The 8,204-nt window shown below is 39.5% G+C and overlaps 1 long non-coding RNA gene across 1 annotated transcript; it reads left to right on the plus strand.

The window, feature by feature from the left end:
* Window positions 1–883: 883 nt before the first annotated feature.
* LOC141417847 (uncharacterized) lies at window positions 884–6,721 on the plus strand. The gene is made up of 3 exons (XR_012442479.1): window positions 884–1,066; window positions 3,583–3,745; window positions 6,651–6,721. It is a non-coding gene; the product is annotated as an uncharacterized lncRNA (long non-coding RNA).
* Window positions 6,722–8,204: the final 1,483 nt, after the last annotated feature.

Consider the following 8,204-nt stretch of genomic DNA (forward strand, 5'->3'; position numbering starts at 1 on the left):
TATAATACCTCCAGCTCCAAGAGAGGCTGCATGATAATGAGTGTGACCATGACAGATACAATCACATCAAGAAAACAGAAACTACTTCACCTTCAGGAATGAAGAGATTTAATATAAAGAATGGGCTTACATGCCCTTGCCAGGGTGGGGGATGAGGGTGCAGAGAAGGAAGGCTGTTTTCAGGGAATCTCAGGGAGCCACCACCAGAGACATCTTTGCAGTCTTTAGCCCCTGGAAGTTATTGGCAAAACCCCACATCATCTACCTGCCAGAATTGCTGCTGGAGAAATATGGCTTCTCTGTTTCTTTCTTATCCCTCCAAACCATGCCTGACTGCCCAATATTGGAGGACTCTAGTCTGAGCCTTGCATAGAAGGATCAGAAATCCACTTCTCAGCCCTTCTGTTCCTGCAGGGTGGACTAGCACTGTTGCTGCATGGAAAACATGGTGGCCCAGGGGTATCCAGCACACACCACCCCAGTCTATATTTGAGAGCCATGCAGCAGCATCTGCAGAAGCGGGAGCTGCACCTTTGTTTCTTCCAACATCTGCATTGTTTCTAAACTCTGTCCAGTAACTAGAATGACTGAGAGAAGAATTTATAGAACCAGAGAATTTCAAAGACTCTCCAAGTTCTTGGAGTTCAATCAATCCCAAATCTTGTTGCCTGTCAGTGTCCCTGAGAAGCGTAAAAATACAGATTCTTGAGCCCTACCACACAAGTAACTACTGAATCAGAATTTTGGTGATGGAAGAGGGAGTGGGATTGGGCGGGGTGGGGGGGCAGTCCTGGGAATCACCAATTTTCTAATGTGCTGAGGAAGCAACACCTCTCAGACCAGCTTTTGGAAAAGAGATGAATTTGTTTTTTCTCCTAGGGTTCTGGAAGATCATGTCAAATTTGTCTTAGAATAATGAGACTTCATTCTCTGCTACATCTATAAATTCAGGGGTTTTTTTACAATGGAAAAGTGTAGTCAACTGATAGTAGACTGCAATTCGTGAAGTCAATCCATTAACCTGAGATTGTGAAGATGCCCGCACAAGAGAAATGTTGATGAAACAGTAAGTACTGTCAAAGTTTCATTTTGCAGGGAGAAGGAAAGAGAACAGAAATATTTTGAAGCTATAGATAGAGATATAGATGGATAGATAGATAGCTATTTCTCCATTGTTAAAGGCCCATTGTAAATAATAAATATTTACTGCTATTATTGCAAATAAAAGACACAGAAAATACATACTGAGCTGATTATACTATTTTTAATTATGGAAATATGTATTTTGCTAACATCAGTTGTAAGACACAGCTGACATGAAGGGTGATCAGGGAGCTTAGGGGCAAGCAGGTGGTAGTTACCATGTTACCACAAGTATATTAAAGCTTCTTTTGTTCTTGTGATGAATTGGGTATTCTCAGGGAGCGTGCAATATGAACTGATTTCTAGTTTCTGCAATGACTACGGCTAATTTGTAGTGTGGTTAGAATATATGATTGTCAATACATGGTCTTCTTCATATAATTAAAGTGGGGGAGGAGTGACTCAGTAAAGGAAGCAAGAGATTAGTCTCTGTCCTTTACCATTTCACAGCCTAATCAAATTTGCTAAATATATGTGTGCTGGGTGAGCTCTCTTCTCCTCTCACCTTATGCCAAAGTTTTAAAAATGAATTTCTGCCAGAAGAATGAAACCACGTAAAAGTCACTCAGCCAGGTAAATTCTGAGAGCGGGCTTGCAAGAGCCATGAATTTGATGAATGATGCTATTTACAACTGATGAAATTTCCTCTTATGGATCTGTATTAAAATTGAAAATCTGTGAACTTTCCACCAACTTGGAAATTAGCTGGTTTTTAGCATGGGTTTGGAGCCATTGGACTTTGAGGGTTTAAAAAAATATTCATCTAGTGTCAAATATAAGAAACTTCTAGACAGTGATGTGAATATGGGTACATGAAGGGAAGGAGTCTGAACTTTTAACATTAGGAAGAAATTGTGGGGCTGAGCTGATCCTACAGCTGCAAGGAGCCTGGGAGGAAGGAAAGCGCTGGGCGATTAATCAAAGTGGCAAATTCATCTGATTTCAGGTTCAGATTTCTACATCCAAATCTGCCAAATATCAGAGTTGATTGTTTGAGGCAAGGAAGAGGAAACCTTTGGATAAGTGGTCAGAGAAAACAACTGGATTAGCCAAGTTACTCTTTGTGATCACTGTTGCAAAAACTGTAATTCGACTTTTTAAGGTCTTTGCATTAATTTTGAAGAGCAGTTCTCAATTTGTGCAAGTCAATAACAAAACCTTAAAATCAAATAAATTCTGTGAACATTTTATTAATAAAAATAGACATAAACTGGGCACTGGTGGCTCACACTTGTAATCCTAGGTACTCAGGAGGCAGAGATCAGGAGGATCTCAGTTGGAAGCCAAAACAGGAAAATAGTTCGAGAGACCCTATCTTGAAAAAAAACCCATCACAAAAAAGGGCTGGTGGGGTGGCTCAAGGTGTAGGACCTGAGTTCAAACCCCAGTACTGAAAAAAAAATACATAAAATTGCACATATAATTCAGGAACACTATATTAAGTTCCCTGTTGTAAATAATTAGAAAACAAACTAACATAAGTAGTAAACTGAAATTTAATATTCCATATTGTCCAGCCAAGATGGAGATTTTTCCTCTGTTACATATGATTAAAAAAAAAAAAAGAAATGCTTCCAAATTTCTGTGGGGATAAGATATTTGTTGTAATAAAGTCATGCCTTGTCTATTTTTAAAGCAACTATTTTCATGTCTACCTATTTGAAATGTAAAGTGTTATTAACATAGAGAGCTTGACTTTGGGTTTTGGAAGATCTGAAGTTGCATCCAGACATTGCTGGTTCCAGGCCTGTCCATGTCAATTGTGGTTCCTAAACGTTAGTATGCCTGAACATCAGGGGGACATCATTTCAATGGCAGGTTTCTGGGTCCAAGCTCTCAGGACATTGGACTCTATACGTGTAGCACGGGCCCAACAATCTGTTCTAACAAGTGCACCAGGCATTTATTATGTTCTTCTGACCACATTTAACCTGTTAGGAAGCTAATGTCCCACTTGATCTCTATTTTTATTTTTGTATAATTCTCTATCTTTAAATTTGCCCTTAGCACCCTACCTCTTTCTGAGTGCTGAGGGTAGAGCCCGTGGCCTTGCACATGCTAGGCAAGCACTTACCATTGAACTATGCCCTAATTGTTCCATTTCTTTCTTTCCAATTTTAATGTGTCTCTAAATATCTGTGAGAGTGTAATTTCTATTTTCTTATGCTTTATTCTCAATTGTATTAATAAAATCATTCTTCCCAAGGTGTTATTTTCTCTACCTCTTTTCCTTTTCTTTCTCTTCTCTTCTCTGGTTTTATACAACTGTTCTATAGAATTTTTATAGATTATGCTTACTAATTCTTGCCAATTCAATGGGGTTTTCTCAATGTAAAACACAGACTAGTGAAACATTTTCCATTTCTTTTTCTGTAGATGTGACAAAAGTACAATCAGCTTCCTTTTCTACTAATGTGTTCATTTATGTGTTGCATTCAGGGACTACTGAGAAAAGAAACCAGGCCAGGAAGAGTTCAAGACATCCATGTAGCAAGCCAAAGATTGTCATGGTCCTTTAGTATTTGTTTCAGGGGAAGCTGAACCCTTCTGCAAAACCAACACTTCATTCCCTTTCCTAATCGGGGATTTGTGTTCTATAAAGGTTTGTAATTCAGTTGATTCTAATGTGTCAAAAATTAAAATATAAATTACCTAGTTCAATATTTGCACATATTAGACTGCCAATATATATCAGATGAAAAATGTCTGACAAATGTTGCTTCTGCTGTTTTTGAACACTGCTGAATATTGTTTCCATATATGCTGTCATCTACAATGTACTTGTATATTTGATAAAGGAGACATATATAACAATAAATGAAAAATATATCTTTATTATTATCATTTATATGTGCTCAGATTTCATGCTCCTGGCCAAGCAGGACAGCTGAAAAAACCTAGTGGTTAGGAGAATGAGCTGTGAGGGCCAGGCATGGTGGTACACCTGTAATCCCAGCTATGCTGAGGTATAGGTAGGAGGATCATGGTTCATGGCCAGCCTGTACAAAAAGTATGAGACCCTGTTTAAAAAAATAAGTAAAAGTGCCAGTCACCTCTCATGCCTATAATCCCAGCTACTCATGAGGCTAGAGGAGATCAGGAGGATTGTAGCTCTAACCAGCCCCAGGCAAATAGTTTGCAAGACCCTATCTCAAAAAAATCCCTTCACAAAAAAAGGGCTGGTGCAATGGCTCAAGTTTTAGGCTCTGAGTTCAAACCCAAGAACCGCCAAACAAACAAACCCCTAAAAAGCAAAAGGGCTAGGAGGATACGTGGCTCCAGTAGTACAGCACCTGCATAGCAATTATTAGGCCCTGAGTTCAAACCCCAACCTCCTTCCTCACAAAAATAAATATATAAAAGAAAGAATAGGACAAAGAAACCTCTTGCAATTGCTTTAAGTGGGGCAGGGAGGGGCCTGGGGAGAGACAATGGGGGCAATGTAACTAAGGAATGATATGTCTAATCGGAATTGTGACTATGAATCCCCCTCCCCGCATATAAAGTATGTATAAAAATTTATAAAATTAAAATAAGTAAAAGAAAAGAAAGGAAAAAAAGTGATGTATTGTGTCAACTTGAGCTGAGTTCAAATCTGTGCACCAGGAGACCTGGGAGGGTAATTTAATGACTTCAAGTCTCAGGTTTTTCTCTAGGTAATAGGGGCAGTAATTGTAGCCCTAGCTTTGCTTGCTGTGACAATTCAATGTGAGGTCAAGGTGGAGGTTAGTGCTCGTCCTGATGCATGGTGATGATAGACAACTAGACATGGTATTACTCTTCCTGGACACAGACGGTTTGTCAGTTCCCAGAAAGTTCTCTGAGGAAGGGCTACAATGTAGCCTTTGCAATTATGCTCAGCACTGCTTCTCATGTTTAAAAATTATATATCAAGATGTTTATATTGCCTGGAATGCTAAACAAAATCAACAACACACCTTTAGAATCTCTGCTTTATTATCCAAGATACACAGTAGCTGGAACCCAACTCCAACCCTAGATTCACTCTTTCCATGGGAAGCACATGACTCTAAAACTGCCACGTGCTGCCTGGTCCTGAGTGAGTCACTCAAACTCTCTGAGCATCCTTCATTCACGTCTTTAAAAATGGGATACCATCCTATGTTATAAGGTTGTTGCAAGGATTGAGAGAACAGGGGAAAAGTTGGACTAGACACTTGTGTGATTGTAACTCACAACCACTGGAGCAGGGGTCGGCCTCAGGCTCCAAATCAGAACCATGGATAGTTTGCCTTCCTTCAGTGGTTGAACCACAGGTTTGTACCTGGTCCCGTATTCTCTCTTCTGGTCAGCTGGAGTTGGGACACAAACTTTAGTTAGTTGTGGGCACTGTACTTAAAAGGCAATGGGATCAACCAAAGATGTATTGACTATTTTTTACCACTAGGGACATTTTTCACTATGACAAGGAAAACCACTGGGTAGAGAGAGGACAAGTAAAGCCAACACTCAAAGATGAACAACAGGAATTTGTGCAATCCTGGAATCTGGTGAGAGAGATGCTGACTCTGGAACACCAAGCACTTGGATCTAATCCCTTGCCTGCCCATGTGTTAACATCTGCCCTCGGACGCTACTGATATTTTCCAACAGGTTTCTTTTTTTGTTGAGTTAGTTTAGTTATATTTCTCTTCATGCTTCTGAAAGCAAGCACCCACTAAATGCTAGTTTCCCTTTCATTTACTTTAAACCTTCATTAAATCATAATCAGGGCATAAAAGACGTTAGTCATGCTGTAGCTCCCGCATTACACAGGTAGAGAGAAACAGCACAGAAACTCCTTGAACGGCATGGCCAGTGAGTTAACAAGGGCCTCACCTATTGAACTCCATAAAATAAGGACTAAGGTGTGTGTGTGTGTGTGTGTGTGTGTGTGTGTGTCTGTGCGCACACATTTGTGTGTGGTGGTGGTAGGAGAATGGTGTTTTATATATTTTAAACTATCTGAAATTTTGTTCACATGCCTGCTTGAAAGCACTTCAAACTTCTATTTATTTTTTTATGGTGCTGGGACTCGAGGAATTTCTAGCTTTCACATACAGATGGAATGCTTCATTTGGAATCAGTTGCCTCTCTATTATTCTTGGTGAGCTGAGCTAGTGCTTAGTTGAGTCTATTCTCTTATATGAAAAGACACTGGGAATACATGTAGGACCTTCTGGATAGAAAAGGAATCAATTATAAGTGTTAGCATCTCTGATGACTTAATAAGATGGGCACCTTATGTGAAGTCATTTCAGCAATCAGAATCAGGGCCAGAGTCATGGAGAAGTCTCTTTTCATTTCTAGGCTACAAACACTGGAGGCAAATTCCAGAAGAGATAATCCATTCTCCTGCAAACTCAAGAATATAAACAAGAACATGCATTCTTTAGGATTAAAGATGTTAGTTTTCATGCATTTTTTTTCTAAAAGAACTAGACCTGAAAATATTCCTGGCCATATAGAGCCTTTCCTTTCTTCAACATTTGCTTTATTCCCTATAGGAAAACTGGGAACAACAATGATGATCCAATGACACACGTCTGTTTTTGGAAGCCTTGCCCTGGATAGGCGGTAGGTGGGAATGGTGGTGAGTGAGGGTGCAGAATCCACTAAGTAACTTCTGGTCCTTAGGAAAGGGTTTCCCCAGTGACCTACACAACTTGCCTTCACTTTTAAATTTTCTTCTTTTGTTGAGTTAAATTGAATTCCAAAAATATTTATGGAATATCTATCTTGTGAAGGGACAATGTTTTTAAGAATTGAGGTTGGAGAATGTTCTACAGAAATGAATACAACATATTCTTCATTGTTCAAACTATGAATATGTGAGGTATTTATTGAACAGTGCTAATTATGGTTTCTAGTTCACATTTTTTTGAAGAGTGGCCTTCAACCTTGGCTGGACACTAGAATCACCTGGGAGCTGTAATACCTCAGGCTGAGCTCCAGTCAAATTAAATCGGAATCTCAGGGGGTGACATCCAAGCCATGATTTGTTTTTTATGCTCTCTGTGTGATTTCAATGGGAGGCCAATCAGTAGGTCTTGACTGGGTTACAGGTGTGTTGTGAACTCTTGGAGCAACTGGGCAGGGACTGGGATAGATAGAGCTCACAGTTTGCTAGCTCTGGGCATCAGCAGACCCACAACTGAGCTGTGAAAATGTCTTTTATCTACCATGACATGCAGAAGGTTGAGGGGCACTGAAATGTCTTGTTAAAACTTTATAATAACACTAGAAGGTAAGCATTTGCTTTCAAATTTAATAGATTAACTATTTGAAGGTTTGTGACATCACAAAGCTGTATGGACCATGGTTTCCTCACACTGTAGCTTGTTAGGTATATGACAATGCAGCATGTGGAAAGCATGGTCTATGGTGACAGGTAAAATATGGTAACCTGATGAAATAGACATTGATTCCGCTCTAATGTCATTAGAGCAGGCTTCCTGGAGAATTTGTCACTGGAATTGGATCTTCATAAACCTGTGGAGTTCTAGAGGTAAAAATGAGATTTTACTCTAGGTTGATAGGGTGATCTAATTTGCCTTCTGAGATAAAATATTAGGAGCTTATTCTGTGAAACTTTAGGCATTTTACAAAGACAGGTACCTGAATAAAAGCCACAGCACCTTAGGTAGGAAGCTTATGTATGCTGGAGGTATGCATAATACAGTTGTCATTAAATCAGAGCATTGAAATAGGGTCCACTCAGAGGCATGGAAGGAAGCAGCAAGACATAAGCTGGTTTGAGGTTGGATTTCAGTGAATATAGAATATGAGGCTGATTAAATGCTGTTAGTTAGATAGTGATGAGTCAGGGAAGGCTTTTAAGCAGGGCAGTGATAAAGCAATCAATATAAACTCTACTCCTCACTATCTTTTCTTTTGTTACTTATCTAGAAAAGATCAAGAATTCCCAGTGGAAGTGTTAAATCAGGATCCTCTGGGAAGTTTTCTCAGTTATACTTTCTTTGTCTAGCCTGGGACTACGCCAGTCTTGGACTGGTCTGCAGAGTTCCTCAAACTATATTCAAAGTCAGGTCCTTCTCTGT

Source organism: Castor canadensis, chromosome 16 (assembly GCF_047511655.1).
Source record: "Castor canadensis chromosome 16, mCasCan1.hap1v2, whole genome shotgun sequence".
In the NCBI taxonomy this organism is placed as follows: Eukaryota; Metazoa; Chordata; class Mammalia; order Rodentia; family Castoridae; genus Castor; species Castor canadensis.